Below are 16,724 nucleotides of genomic sequence, written 5' to 3' on the forward strand. Positions count from 1 at the left end.
AGTCTTCTGAATGTACGGAATATTAACCAAAGTATGGAATGTGCAAATCTTATCAGGACACAAAGTCTCCTCTGAAAATAGAAAGCAATCGTTCTCTGCAGATTTTTGCATGTCGTTTACGAAACAGGTATTCAATTTTACGAAAGTAGACGATAAAACGTATAGTGTGTTACAAATTTTCACCATCTCCCCCATCGAAACGAGATGGACTATCGGCGAGATTTTTAAATACCTTAACAAGTACTCCATAAAAAGCATTCAATTCGATTTATTCGAAAATAAGTTTGTTGTAAGAAACTAGAGCACGACAGTCTCCATATACCATCAAAATTGGACTTGGATACTTTGTGGAAACATCGGCATCATCTTCAACCACAGAGATAAACATCTTGAAACAGTACCTTAAACACTGAGATTTTAGACTGATAAATTCTCAACTTGAGAACTTGACGCACTAGGTGATTTTGAGATTCTTTTGAATGGGAACTTATTGAAATTTATTGGTCGTACTATATGTCGTTCGGTGCGATGTTAAGAATATTCGATACCACTGAAAAGCACGTTCAGTACTTTCCTTATTTTCAAGATGTAATATTTATGTTCGGAAAAAATCGAACTAGCACATGTAAGTTATTTCATAGTTTGACAACGTAAGGAATCGTTTTTCGAGCCCGGAATACTAGAATCTATCTTGTGATAACTTCAATCCAACAACCGTCTCTTGTCTGGCGATTAAGTTCCCATATCGTCGAGGTTAAATCATGAATTGACTAAAGGAACAGGGCACGAAAGAAGTGAATAAATAAAAACTTGTCACACGACACCGAGGGCAGTACATATTAGATAAGCCGGTTTGCGAAACTTCGATGATTCACCTTTAGGTGCGTCAACGCGCGGAGTAACGTACCAAGCACATTGCGCGTGATTACGATTTTATCGAACCTCCAATCTCCTCCTGTTTACTCTGGTGGACTTGTCAACGCCTGCAATGTAGTCGCAGAGATGTATTATAAATAAGAAGAAAAAAGTTCGGGAAATACAAACACAGTTTTGGCGTTCCTCGAGAAAAAGATTATTCACGTGGATGTGAATTTACTGGCGAGATTTCCGAAGGTAAATCAATTTTGTTCAGAAACGACCAGACATTATTGAAGTAACAAGAGAATTATTGCTCGTAATATGAAAGTGAAATTCTCATTTCTGATTCAAATACAGTTCTTGCATTGCAGCGGCAAGCATTCCATTATTTATAATAATCACGTAGAAATAAGTTTGTATTAAGCTTAGAACACATGTACGGGGTCGTAATCGACCACAGTCGAATTTGAAACTGCGCTTTTATCAGCTAGAAATTAACATTATCGCATTAATACTTGAGCTAATAGTATAAATCATCTTCTATGAAATTAAATTGGCTCTTCACCATTCGTTTCCTCATTAAAAAACAAAAGGATTTATGTACTGATGGATCCAGTAAGTGCTCTAGAACGATTTTACGTACAAGAAACGCGTGGGGTAGTTATCCCTTTAACACACACATTTTTCCTTCCATGCGTGATTCGCTTGAAATTTTGCACTCATGGGCTTTCGGGGCCGCTGATTATGAATCTGAACCTGGCGGTCAAACAAAAACAACAAGAAGAAGAATTTCGAAAAAATTCTGTGAAATATTTTTGTGTGTATTAAATTTGTGTAAAAGTTGGCATTCGGATTTTCATGTCAAATTACCAGAAAATGCTTTCTTTCGTGGAAAGTTAGGAATTTCAACCATTTACATATACAACGTTTTCAATAAGTAAACAAATAAGTTTTATATTTATTTATACTTGGAAATATTTCAGGGCTTATGTGGGACAAAAAAAAACTCGGCAGTGGTTGCCAAAAAAATAGTTTAATAATTAAAAAGCTGCAAAAAAAAAGGTGAGACGATGATCGGCCCAACGTGAATTAAAGGGTTATCGACCCCACTCGTGAGTTGGAAGGTAGAAAAAAAAGATACATGTGTTCTAGAGTAGAATAAACCATTTCTTCGGGTTCGTCGTACTTGAAATATGAAATGAAATGAATTTGTACACCTAGTCTTTCGAAAAAAAATTGTTCTTTTCAAACCGTTGAAATTCCGTTGAAATATTTGAATGATAATATGTTCCTGCCTCTCTTTTCTTCCTCCTTTTCAATCGTCTTCTCGTTCAAGCTTGACGTATTTTCGTGCTTATGTTGGTGAACTGTAATTTGCGTGGCTGTCCGTTCGCGGCCCGACGCTAAGGGCTCGGACGCCAGGCGTCTGCGCCGGCGTCGCGACGTCGGCTATGTATAGCCGATGTTCTGGGCAACGCTTCCTATAGTGCGAATTAAATTCATTGCAGGTTCGGTCATCGACGAATGCAGTAGACACGGTTATGTACACTTCATAGTTTCCGAAATTAATAATTTTTATCGAATTTTCTCCGCTGAAACTATAAGTCGCGCAATTTGAATAAACGCGTCGGAGATAAAAAATTATACATTGAAAAAATAACTCGAATTCTAAACGTACGACTAAAAGAAGCCGCTGCAGCGGTTGAAATTGTTTTTTATTGTACCAACATTCGACTTACATTCGCAGCTCAAAAGATGATAGTATATTAATATAATATCATAGATTACATACATACCGTGCATTATTATTAGTGATTATTATACATTCAAGTCCGAAGAAAAAACAAGGAGAAAAAATAATAATTCTCGATTCACTTTCGTCGATCGATCAGTGTGCAAGAGAGAGATTAGACCGCAAGAATCGAAAAGATGCGTAAAGACTTGAATCATTGTTATGCGAAGTGCGAATTATAAGATGTTTGAATAAGTAATACGCGAGACGAATTTAAATTCTGAGGTGTAAAATTTTTTCTGCTGTTTTCGTTGCGCTTTCGTTCTCCTTTCCGTTTCTTGCACGGTGAACGATGAGAAATTCAAGCTCTTCTTTAACAAACATATCGGTGATCAAACGCGACCTGAAATTCTAATCTTAACGAGATTAAATATTTTTATAAAAATTATAAAGTTTGATTGTGTTAACCCTGATCGATCACACGCCACGACGGATGAGGTTCGGTGTTCGGAATGATCGACAATAAGGTAATATCGTCAATGGCATATAGATACTATCATATCAATTATAATCGTGTCACGTGGGCAATTAACATTTATACGTACGTATAGAACTTGTACGTGTATTGGTTGAAAATTAAATCAATTGACAATGGTCGATAGATGATTCCCGAAAAATATAATATCGCGTCGAAGTCGTATGGCTTAAAAACCAATTATGTTCCCCCACCTACAAGCCGGTGCTAGAGAACATTTATATGTGGATGGACAGAGCGCTGAAATTCAACGCGAACAATACAACGTACATACTTGCAAGAATAGCCTGGAAATCCGGAGAGTGGAAAAAGGTGTGGTAGTTTCATTTTTGGTTTGAAAAAATTTGCACCTATTTCAATTGGTTGAGAAAATCCATGTTTTCTAAACATCATTCTTTTGGAAACTGGTTTTTTTATAATTAATTTGTTTAAATCGTTGAAACAACCTCAATTTCATTGCGAATTTTCTAGACACCAACTTTTTCTCAATAACACGTTCGATCAGAATCATTTTGCTACTTTTACCCAATATCGGTTATTCAAGATTTATATTCAATTTTAGAGATATCGCTGTCATTTTTTTGCATAATTGGACTTCCTAGATGTCAATGTTGATATTTTCAAAGGGATTATGACGATTCCGCGAATTTAGTGAACGCTATAAATGAACGTAGTGTTGAAAATGCCTATTTTTACAGAATCAATGTAATTGTGGGAAGGTTATGAGGACTAGGAGAGTGGAACTCGGTAATCCTGGTATTTGCGGTCGTTAAAAATGAATCCAATGTAAAAATTTCAAAATTCAAGATAGTGGATCCAATATGGCGGACTAAAAATATAAAAACTGATCGTATTCGGTCACATTAGATCCGACATTTGGAACTTTCAAAATTTCGCAGATCTAATTCCATTTTTTAAAAACGGTGACCTTTAGAACCCTTACATACCCAGTTTCAAGGAATTTGACTTGAAGGAAAAATGTATGTTTCAAAGGGCTAGTCTTTATGAGGCTCGAAAATTTGTTCCAATATTGAAAATTTAACAGTTATATCTGTGCCACTGCATCGACCATTCGTTACGTCGATGCGATCGGTCATTCGCGTGATCTGTCTCTAACAATAATTCATCATCTTGCTAAAGTGTTACTTTACAACAATATATCATCTAAAACCAACACCGTCGTTATCTCTTAGCAATTCGTCAATGTTTCGCGTTATTGATAGTATTTTCACGATTCAGCTGTGAAAATTCTCTTATACAATCACGTACCTACGTAAATTACACGTATGTCTTGTTATTACTCGTTTCTCGCTAGCTTATTTTTCCGTTTTTCAACATATCACACCCCCTCCCTCGACTCCCTCTTCACAATGATTCCCGATCCAATTATTCAAATGCATAATATAAGAGCTGAGGGTGTGCTGTAACAGATTTTTCCATGAAGTATATTGTAAGCGCAGTGTTTTCGCGTGTGAAATGCGATACCTGAAGATCGGAAGACAATGGAATTTATTGAAATGTAGAAACAGTCGTATGCTAAATTCTGAGAAACATACCGTGCCGATCGATCCACACTTTCCCATGAAGAAGCAATGTTATAATTTCGGTAAAAAGAAGGAATGCGAAACAGAAGAAGGAAGAAGAAAGTCTATGTCATTGTTCCATTTTACAGAATTTCATATATTGGGGAACGTAGTTTTTCAGATACATATTTTTTGTAATCCAGCTGTGAATACCTCAATTCTTTCGCACTTATGTTTGAATATATTATACATATATAATACGGGAAATAAAAAAACTAATTTGGGCTAAACAAATGTGATGGAATTAGAAAAATAAGACTGGTAAGAAGATAATATACGGAACGGAAAAGTCAGGAAGACAAAATTTCTTTTGACGAACAAGCAACGAAGCTCGAGTAATAATATTATAGGAAGATATAGAAGTCATCCCAGATAAAATAAAATAGCTACCTAATAGGGCGACGACAAGTAACAATGACAGTAAAGTCAATTGGTACAAAGAATTGTAGAATTTGAAAAGTTTTTAATTCGAGCGATCGTCGTTACCGAATTGGCGTAATTTACGACCCTTTTTCGTCACGACTACGATTTTTTCTACACAACACACTCATGTTGAACCACAAGCCATAAACATTACGATTACTCAACGATATCTCTAGAAATCGACTAAATAAATTAAATTAAAATTATTTCCAATCTAAAATAGGAGAAAAATATCGTTATCTGATCCAGAGATCTAGTTTTAGAACGTGTAAAATGAGCATTTTTCCAGAGTCTTGAGATCATCGTGTAAGCATGTAACTGTTTTCGAAATAATTTATAACATGAATCAATAAGAGATATTCATAATAAATGAGACAGCATTTCAGAGACTGAACGCCAAATGATATAAGAAATTATGGGTCCAAATCTTAATAGCGAGGATCAGGCGTTGATCGAATTGGTAGAGAATGTCCCATATACATTAATCTAACCTTTTCTAACGTGTCTAATAATTGTCGGAAACTAATAAACAGTTGGTGAAACTACATTTTCAGTTAGAGGAGGCAATTTTCCACAAAGCAAAAATTACAGAGCGCTGTCGCGCTGTATAACAAATGAAATTTTTGTGTATTTGCTCTTAGGGATATTGACACTTTTTTTTCTTAAACTTGAAGCACCATTCCGTGGTCGGTGTAGTGTTTGCGCCATTGTATTAACGACGTCGCTTCTTGTACGTCTGTAATGGTTTGTCACTCGGTGAAATTTGTACAACGACATTGTTTTATACAAGCAACATTCCCCAGAGCTGAACCTCCAGCCTCAGACAACGCTGTCGGGTAATAATATAATCAGGCCAATTCTAGACGTATTTTCGCACATACCCTACATTAGGGTGGTCCTTAAAAAGGTTATTTTTGAATTTCAACCGGCTCACGCCCCAAATCGGTTCCAGAGCAATTCAAAAATCATTCCCTCATTTTTTCAGATTCTTATTTCAACTCTAACCCGTGCCCGCAAGAGGTTGGATTTCCCCATCTAACCCCGTCAGGGGTTACACCCCTTCATATTAAATTTATTCAACGGATTTCGATAAAATTTTGTGCACAGGGATTTCTTGGTTAGCTGATTACGCATCTAGACACAAAATTTGTAAATTCAAAATGGCGGATCGAATATGTTGCATCAAAATTCAAGAAGTCACTGGAATTTGGTGAAACCTGGTTCTCAAGGTTTACCGAGGTCGCTGATTACGAATCTGAACTCAAAATTACAAAATACGAAATGGCGGATCCAATATGGTGGACCGAAATCCCAAAAGCACTTGATGTTGCCATATAAGGTCCGCTATCTTGAATTTCCAAATTTCGAGTTCAGATCCACCCTCAGCAACCCAAGAAACTCCCCTATACCAAATTTTGTCGAATCCGTTCGGTGGATTTAATGTGCCCCTCAACGGGCCAAGTGGGGAAAAAAATTGTGAAAAAAATAACGAATTATTTTTGAATTACTCAGAACTGATTTGGGGGTGAGGTGGGGGAGGGGGGGGGGGGGGGGCTGAGCCAGTCCAAATTGAATAATTACTTTTTTAAGGACCACCCTATACTGTACCTACATACATTGGATCTGTAGTTGGAAATCAAATTACGAGATTGCTGGGCTACACGGTACTAAACGTGGTCTTATGATTTCTAGACTTTCTTACGAATCTGAGTTGTAAATTGTCGCAATCAACGATTTGAATAACGTTGCGCATAGTTATTCTGACTAATATTCATCTTAAATGAAAACAATAGAAAAGAATAAACTGATCTATACCTGTTTGACAAATGGGTTCAATGAAAAATTTCTTCGTTCATTTCAAATCTGCAGAAGTCTGTACTTGAATAATCGACTCGAATTTAAGAAAAAACTCAGAATACCTCAAAATATCTTGGAGCAAGACGTAAATATGGGATCGTTTAGTTTTTTAAATATCTACTCCAAAAATCTACACGTGGATTGTTATTTGTCCATGCAGGTGCAGTACCTGTTATGAGGTCGATCGATTGCGGGTACAATAAGCCCGAGAGATAGTGGATAAATCTCTAATCTTTTTTTCTAACAGTCTGCGCGAAAATCGATTTCGCAACTTGTGGTCTTAAAATGAAAAATTCACTTTTTTGCGTTTCTGTACTACAATGTACTGAAAAATTGCCTTAACAATATATCCTTAGGATATTCACGACACATAATAGAAGACATTATAGTTTCGTCCGTTTCATTTCCACGGAATCAAAAAAACGTGATGATGTTCAAATCGTTGTGCGAATGAATGTTTGCTCATTTGATAAGTTTCATTCGCTGCTTTATCCGTCCACCTGGTAGTAAACATGATGTCAGCTATGTCGGATTCTGCTTCAGGTTCATTTCTTTTTTTTTTTTCTTGATTCATTATATATTGTTTCATGATTTAATAGCAAATCAAATGATGTAACAATCACCCAATTTTTTACAAATCAATGTTTGTTTTTATCCTATTCAACTATGTGTTCGTTATTTTATATTTTTTCATATTCATGTTTAATATTCATAATTTTTATTCATATATATGTCAGTATTTTTCTGATTGGAGAGGCGCAGAGGGGGGAGCTCAGCCTGATACCTGAAAAATCAATTAAAAACTGCAAATAAATCAACCTATCTTACTAATTGGGTGAATTTATTATACTTACTGGTTATTCGGATAAAATTAGTTTATACATTTTTTCACTTTTTTTTCTGGTCTAGACTGTTGTGTCTATCAAACTCACCGCGTCTGGAAGCAAATGATATGAAATTCAGTTTTCCGGAGTAGACAGAGCTGATCAATTATCGTTCATCACATAATGGATACACACATACAGATCGTACATCAATTGTACTTACATGTACTGTGCTATACGAGAAATCACGGGTAAATAATCGGTTAGTCACTTAGCATGTGGCAACACGAGCGTTTTCATTTCCATTGCATGCTTAAAACAATCGTTCCGATTAAAAATAGGTGTATGTAAGGCATTACCTCTCATAATATATGTACCTTAGATAGCATATATTATTATTATATATGCATATATTTATTGTTCAGTTGATAATTCTGGGTTTATAATACATATAAATTCATTCATTTTCAAATTCAATTCATTCACAAATTCATCAAGTTTGAGGCTCGATATTTTTGAAACGGCTGGATTTACGCAAAATGTCAATCAGATCTTTTTTGTAGAGCATCAAATTTCCTATAAGACCTGATTTTGTCATACTTATGAAGTAGCTCGTTATCCCATCACAAAATTCCAAAGTTCAAAAAAAAATTTTCCCATGTTATTTAAATGGGAAATAGAAAATTACAAATCGCCACCTCTAAATATTAATATTAAGAGCTTATATTTTCACAGGGTCATTTTCTAGAGATACTCTGACGATTTTTCAATGTTCTTTGAAAAAAAAAAATAGTCGGTTTTTTTGGGACACTCTAATGTACCTATACAGTCAGAGTTTTCCAATGTTTTTTTTTCTCTTCACTATAGTTTTAGAAAACTAGAATTTTCATAATCCGCGATAACGAACATAAAGTAAATGCATTCAGTTTCCCCTTGAAGAAATTTGGCCTTCACAAACCATACATATTTAATTACAAACAATACATATTAAAGTTAAGAATGAACACAAATGGAGGTGCTTTCTATAAAATTTGTATTAGTTGTGAATTAAAAACCGTGATAATCGGTGAATGCCATATTCAATCTACACATGGTTCAATTGAAATCTATGGCGTTTACATTCCACCACATCGGATAAGATTGTAAATACTGCTCATAATATACATAACAATGCATATGCAGCGCCGATGGCATCCCCTCAAGAGCAACGGGATGGGATCTTTTGCACCGCACTAATAAAGGAGCGTGGATACCGTAATGAGATAACTGTGTGTATTATTGTTTTCGTTTAGTGAATGAATCACATGGCAGTGGGAGACCGTGAGGATGACGGCATTGGCACGCAGGTCTGAACGTGTTGGGTTACAGGTTTAGATATCACAAGTATTTATGCTTCGCAGGGCAGAGATGCAGCACCGTGCGGAGAAGGTGTGAACCTCAGGATTAAGAATGACCAAAAATAATCGATTTTCGATTAAATCCATTATTTTTTTCAGATCAATCGTCTATAATCGATTATTTTTCAGACTCGATCAATCGACCGATTCGATTATTTTTCCTCACAATCGGTTTTTGTTTTTTACGTCCATGAACCACGCAACACGATATCAATATATGCGATTAGAGTATCAATTATTATCATTGTCTCACTTACCAAGTACCTATTTGATACATTAATTGTAAGTAAAAGATAAATGTATATTTTTACCTCAAATTGAAAAATATTTTGAATGAAACTATGAATTATGAAAAAAACTTTTCCGTTATTAAGACTATATACTGAAATTTACGAAATTTTAATTGCAAATGCACCGTTTCACAAAAATACGAAACAATCGATTATTTCTTACCGTTTCAATCGAATCATGTTCGTTTATTCTTTTGAACTCGATTAGTCAACGCTTCGATTATTTATAGCTTATGCCTGGTCTACACGTTATAATTATGTCGACCAATGATGATACGCACATGTAACTGACTTCAACGTGCCATAATATGGAAGTATTGTAGTATTCCTGAAATTTCCTGATTATGACTGCATATAATTGAGCGTATCGATTGATATCGAACTTTGAATGTTGTGCATCCGCCAAATAACGCTTCATCTAAAGCGTAGCGTAGGAACGGAACAGAAGCTAGTAGAGGTTAGTTATCCTTCTAGATTCAGGAGTACGCTTTGTACGAGCAGAGATTTTCGAAATCAGGATCTTTTTTCACACCATGATTGTCATCATTGTAAAACTGGGGAGAATATCCGAATATTTTCATCGATTTCTTCGCGAAACTCACAGTTAATAGACGTGAAAAGGTTATGTTTCCGAGCGGTTGCGTCGAGTATCGACTATTTATCGAAGTTCAATCAGATCGTGTAGTCGACCTCTCAGTGTATGATGCCCTGCAATAATTGTACCTTGAATTATTATCGCACAAATATAATCAGAGCGTGTAAACCAGGAATTAGTGGCCATATTCGCTACTCGGGATAAAATAATCGCTGTATGCCTATGTCGGATGTAAGATATCTGCGTGCAACCGACATTGCTCAAAATACGCGGAGACAATCCAAATGTGAAAACACATATAGGAAGGGAATGCACCTAAGGGAGAATTCGCGAATTGGTGTCAGATGTCAATATCGGAAACACCTTCCGTTCAGAAACTCCGATTTCTGGATCAGTGGTCTTTTATTGTTGTCACTACCGAGTCGCACGCGGTACGTTGCTCCGAAGCGTCTTCTTGAAGCGATAAGTTAGCGTTCCTAAGGCTGTTTCTCTCTTCAATGTAGGGAAGACTGATCCATTGGAGTGTAAGCATTAGCGATGGTTAGTAAGCTAAAATTAACCAATGCATCGCGTAATCGAATTTGCAAAATAATCGATTATACTCGATTAACGGGGAAAAAATAGTCGATTTAATCGAAAATCGATTATTTTTTATCATTCCTAGTAAGCACATGTGTCAGCGAACAAAAATTTAGAAATATAATATAGAACTAGACAGTCTGCAGTTACGAGTTTTTAAATTTTGGCAATGAAAATTCTCTACCGCGGCAACACTCAGAGAAAATTGTGGTTGTCGTTACCATGAAAAATAGTGTGCTCAGGGGACAATACGAATTTATAGTTAATACAACTTATTACATTATGTTGTTCCGAACTATGAACTTATCGTTACATCTGACAAAAGTTGTATGGTTAACGGTATAATAATGAAGACCTGACCATGTTTAAACATTAGTGCGATAAACGTGATAAGCTTATCGTTATTCGATTTATAATTTGGAAATTCAATACAGAAATTGTAGATTACAGTTTGTTAACTTTTACTATACGAGTTGAGTAGCTTTATCGTAAATGTACAGTAAAACTGGAATGAAAAAAATAGATGAGGAACTCGTAGATAACTCATCTCAATGATTTTTCGTGAGCGCAGACACCATTTTGACAACTTATCAGATTAAAACCTAGCGCATTATCCTTTTCCTTACCGGGGCTCGAACCCCTTTCGCTCGCAATTTTCGGATTATAAGTCGGGCACCCTATCTACTACGCCAAACTACCTTATGAGAATCTACGACTTTATTTGATCGATAATACAATGTACGGCCCATACGGACATGACGGGTACAGTCACTGAAAACTGATCAATAAGATTATTCCATTTATCAAGTGAATTCAGCAGAATTTTTAGTAAATTCCAAGTACCGTAAATGAAATTTCCAAATATACCTGATACATTTACTGCGCAATGAAGTAAATTCAAAATACCCTTTTGCGTGTTTCCAACTAAGTTAAGCAAAATGACAAAATTATAATGCACATTTATTGAGAATGCTTAGTAATTCACTTTATAACACGAAATTTGTAATTCAACTACACTTTTGTGTTGTAAATGTGTCGTAGATTTTCAAATATTTTCAATAGCTTATGTTTAGTTGTTGAAACTATGTTCCTAGGATCTTGTCTGAATAATTACTGTATTAGCGTTAACCATATTTAAGTCGAGTCAAACTATATATGGGGCATTCAACTCTGACAAATGTTGCAGGAATCATCTCGTGTGGTCTAAATACTTATCCGTAAATAGTTGATTATAAATTAGTTAATTGAACCATACTCCATACTATCGAAGACTATAGAACAGAGCTCACGGCACTATACGAATACAATCCTGATGGACATCTGTGTATGGTGAACATTATAACAAAAAATATAGTTAATTGTACGATTATTATAGTCCCTTTGACGTTCTTGGATCAACTAGAAGTGTGTGGTAAAATTAACATTTTGTTTATAGTGCGCCAAACGATAATTTGAGTAAATTCTACTATAAAAATTATCTTTCCGACTATAATATTTTAACTATACAGATTTTTAACTATATGCGCAAATTTTTCTCTCAGTGAATAGTTCTCAACGCGTCAACTTTTTTCTCCTACTTTCCGCCTTGAGTCATGAAAATGACAAAGTTTTAGCGGTTAATCTGAGAATATATAACTGAGAACTGAAATGTTGTTTCGGATTGACCTACATTCTAAGTTTCGTCTTAAGGCAAATGATTGGGAATTCGGGAATTATTTCAATTTTTATTATATACAAATGTTCCACGGGATATTTATGACGCATGCGGAAATAATGAACGCCAGAAAACACTTACATATATACTACTTCATATACTTTTTGCGTTCATTGTTTAGTTATCTTTGTCCTCACTTCATGATAATTGCAACTGTACCATTACACACTATAATTATCGATGTCCGATTACATATGTGTTAAAATTTAACTTGTGAAATATATTTTCTTATCCGGGCACTCAATACCGCTGCAGATAATGATTGTGAGGTACAAAAAATAACTCCGGCATTCGTACGCCGTAAAGAATCGTAATGACCATTCTTTATCAGTATACATGGTGTATATATGCGATAGGCGAGTTATAATTATGCACTTTACATGGGAAAATGATAGAGTACATGTTATAGGTAACTTTCGTTTAATCGGCATATCCTCTGGTGCAGCGACGCATTACCTGAAGTACCAAACTCGGAATTTCAACTATGCAGCATGAGTAAATATAGCAAGATGACCGTTTGTTATCGAAAGCGGAAAAGTTCCTTGTTCAGATCCATATTCGTGTTAGCCAAGCTTCTCTCGAGAATTGGAGCACTCGTATCTCTTCCTCCAATACAGAGTCCGAGGCGGTTGCAGCCATCAATAAACAGCTTCTTCTGTTTCATTGGAAATATTTATAGCCTCCAGGCTGCATCTTCCACATGCTGTAGGTGGACGCTACGTGTGCAGTATTATTTATATTCTTGACTCTATACTTATGAACACGTGAACGTAGATCATCCTAAGATACAAGATTTTTTTGGATTCCTGTAGATGGGGGCCAAGAAAAGTGAAATAGTATATTGTGTTACCGGTGTGGAAAGTGGGCGACTTCCGATAAGTGTGAAGTTAGCAGCGTCAGCCGCAAAGCAGTGGTTCATCGGGAAATCAGATAATCTAAAACTACAATCGGACATAAACCCAAATATCAAGTCAAATATGATCTCAAATAAACAAACCCAACATCAAGATATAACCGCAAATGAACAAACTCCAAACAGGCGACATAAAAACTCGTATGCATAAAAAAAATAATCTGTGAATTTCACATTCGGGTTATCCAATTTAACATCACATACAATATTTCTTATCATAAAACATAAGCATATAAAAATGGCTTTGCTAGCATACTCATTTTCGTTGGGTTTTCTGTACGCTTTTTGATTGGTTTGTAGGATTCGGTTTTTGAAGTTTGATGTTGTTATTTTTTGGTGGAAAATATAGCTAGTTCGGTGATTTTTGATGAGAAATAGTGCAGACGAGTCTAATGGCTTTTGGTGGAATTTGACAAGCACCCTACCGGGATTACGACAATCCGAGTTGGCAACATTGCCACAACAGCGAGTACTGCGCTCACACGAATACAAGTGCTAAGTTTTCGCACGAGCACTAGTGTGAACGCAGCATAATCCAAGGCGAGGGCTGAATCGTACGAGTCGAATATCACCCACCCGCACGTCTGACACACGATATTTTTTCCAACTTCGTGTAAATTCATTTACGTTCAATGATACAACGTGTAAGATTCGGTTATTCGAAAATGCGCTCGCGCCAACGGAAGCCTTAGTGTGTCAGATCGACCATTTTAGTTGTGCGCATGCGTCAAGGTACTACACATTTCGGAAATAGACCACCTTACGCATGCTCCACAAGCTTCACAAATCAAACTTTACAAGCAGGTGTTGAAATCCAGAAAATCAATTTAAAATTATGACATCTTGAGTATGTATGAACGTATTTGAATGAAAACTAGTACCGTGAGGTTTTTAGGGTAGCTAATCACGAACCTAAGGTCGGATTTGCAAAATTTAAATTAATTCGGGTTACCTTCATCTTTGGATGGATTTCCAATTTGTGATGCTAGAAAATAACGCCAATAACTATCTTCTTTTAGCTATAGAGCGTGGTGTGGATAAAATATCATCATCCCTAGCTTTCAAAGAATTTATAAACATTCAGTTTTACCGAATAGTAACATTGATCGTGCAATGTGATACTACATCGTGTCTCGCTAAACACACGATATTTGCAACCAAACGAACAAAAATAATGACAGAAATATAATTAACTGGACGTGACTTTCACACGTAAAATATTAGCTACGTATGTACGATGCATCGACAATTTCAAAAGAAAATTGACTTTACTCTATAGGCATGGGGGTTCTTTCCTGGGCATATTCCTGCGACCTGAAAAAAATTCTCGGTATCTGCGCTGTATCCACACATGATGGTGTCTACGGTGATGATGAATGTCATGCACGTATAATGTCCAAATCTGTCGCTCGCCTAATGAACTCATTATTCAAAGTATACCTAGTCATAGTGTAAGATATGCACATACTCATGTGCAGCCTTGTATACATGAACAAATAGATGCTTCATAAAACCTCTGACAAACCGCGGAAAACCCGGCATATCATGTTCAAAGCTCTGAGCGAAGCGGAAAAAACCGAGAACAAATCCGGTGCAATTGCAGATTGTAGTTTCCTCCGTTGGAATATTTCTGTTAGTGCTATAAAATTCCGTGACCATACGATATCTGACCTCAAAACGGTCCAGACAAGGTTAATTAACAAACCGCATAACTCTGATTGTATCTTGTAATCAATGTTAGCTACATACACTGGATTTACCGATACAGATTATGCGTCCCTACAACTATACGCATAAGATTGTAAGCATGTGTGTAAATTTTCTTCGGTTCTCTGCTATGATGTGTCGTTTCCTTCCACTAATTGCAGGGTATAGGTACACATGAACTAGTTTCGCTTCTTCTTGTTATACTAGTATTTCATTATGGAACTACGGAAACTTCCGCGGACCAGATGAGAAATCTTGTGTCACTCCGCTGCATTTGCGCACATAGGAACTTCTTAACTCGCCTTCGGCTCGTGCGGCATTTTACACTCGACAAATATCCCTAGTTTATGCGCACGTGCCACGAAAAGAACTATTTTGTGAATTGAAATTATCGGGATTTGAGATATAACATTTGAAATATTTGATGTTGGTACGTTTGGCTTCGGAGAATTAATTTGTAAGAATTTAGCACAACCTTGCTTGTTCTGTTTCATTGGTGTGAAGGTGTCGCCAAGTGAAGCAGGTACATAAACTATTCCACTATTCAAGAAAATGTATGTGTAAAGTGAGCAAGCCGTCTTACTTAACGATTATATCTACGATTTCATTCATTATGGAGTAATGAAATTTGTATTCAGACTATTTTATTTTTTTCACAAGTTAGAAGGTGATATGATAGCAATAAATATTTCCAATTCCATTCACAAAGCAATGAACGAAGACGAATTTTGAAGCGTAAGTATGCATCTCCCATAAAACAAATGTAAGTTACCGAAAGCATGAAAAATTCAAATTATTACAGACAATAGAAAATTTTTTTTATCAGCTGAAAACTAGTTTAAATATAATCCGTTGAGATACAATCCTGACAAATATATATCTCTTACAGATTTTAGTAAAGATTTCTTCTATTTTTAAAAAAATAATTAAAAAAATACCAAAATTTATGGATAAAATGTTGATGCATTTGAATCGTTTATAACAATTTGAATTATCCACTTCTTCAGTCAATTATAGTTTTTTCACGAAAGTCACTTCCTGACGCTCGAAAGTACGCCTTCGTTCATCGATCAAAGATAAATGGAACCGGAGATATCAAATGTCAAGTTAGAGGATGTGCTCACTTTTCCGCAACATTGCGTATTTTGTAATTTTCTGAAGTAGTTTATTGTGTTACAAGTGCGGGAAGTGGGTGATTTCCGACGGACGTGAAGTTTGCAGCGTTAGTCGCAAAGGTGCGTGCTATAATCACAGGAGTGAGATTTTACTACAAAGAACCTAAAAGAAATATTTAGAAAATTAACATGTTCTCAAAGTTTTCTGGAGTAAAATCTCACTCCCATCGAAGTGGCTCAGTTTTCACTCCAAAATAGTAACATTTCACTTCGCAAAATTTGAATAAAAGAATCCAGAGCCTTTATTTGGAAAATAGCTAACAGAAATCCAACATATACACAAAACTCTGAGACCATGTTTCTGTTTCCACACGCTATTTAAACGATTACCGTGTCATTTTTTCAACTCAATCACTGTATTGTTCGATGAGGAACTCCAAACTTGTATTCCGAAACTAACATTGAAAAAAGCATGGAATGTCAATAAGGAGAGTAAGAAGAATTGACAATATCACAAAATTGAGATAACTTATCAATATAACAATCATTAAGTTTCAGTAAGAGTTTTTGAAAGAAAGAAATCGATTAGCTTTGTTTCATAG

At 35.8% G+C, this 16,724-nt stretch overlaps 1 protein-coding gene across 1 annotated transcript in view; it reads left to right on the forward strand.

Annotated features, from left to right (window-relative positions):
- Positions 1-2,378: 2,378 nt before the first annotated feature.
- LOC107222126 overlaps positions 2,379-16,724 on the forward strand; it is a 53,772-nt gene continuing 39,426 nt past the window's right edge. The window contains exon 1 of the mRNA XM_046730910.1: positions 2,379-3,117. The gene's annotated coding sequence lies outside the window, so the exon portion shown is untranslated. The remainder of the gene's footprint in view (positions 3,118-16,724) is intronic.

This window comes from Neodiprion lecontei, chromosome 2 (assembly GCF_021901455.1).
Source record: "Neodiprion lecontei isolate iyNeoLeco1 chromosome 2, iyNeoLeco1.1, whole genome shotgun sequence".
Classification (NCBI taxonomy): Eukaryota; Metazoa; Arthropoda; class Insecta; order Hymenoptera; family Diprionidae; genus Neodiprion; species Neodiprion lecontei.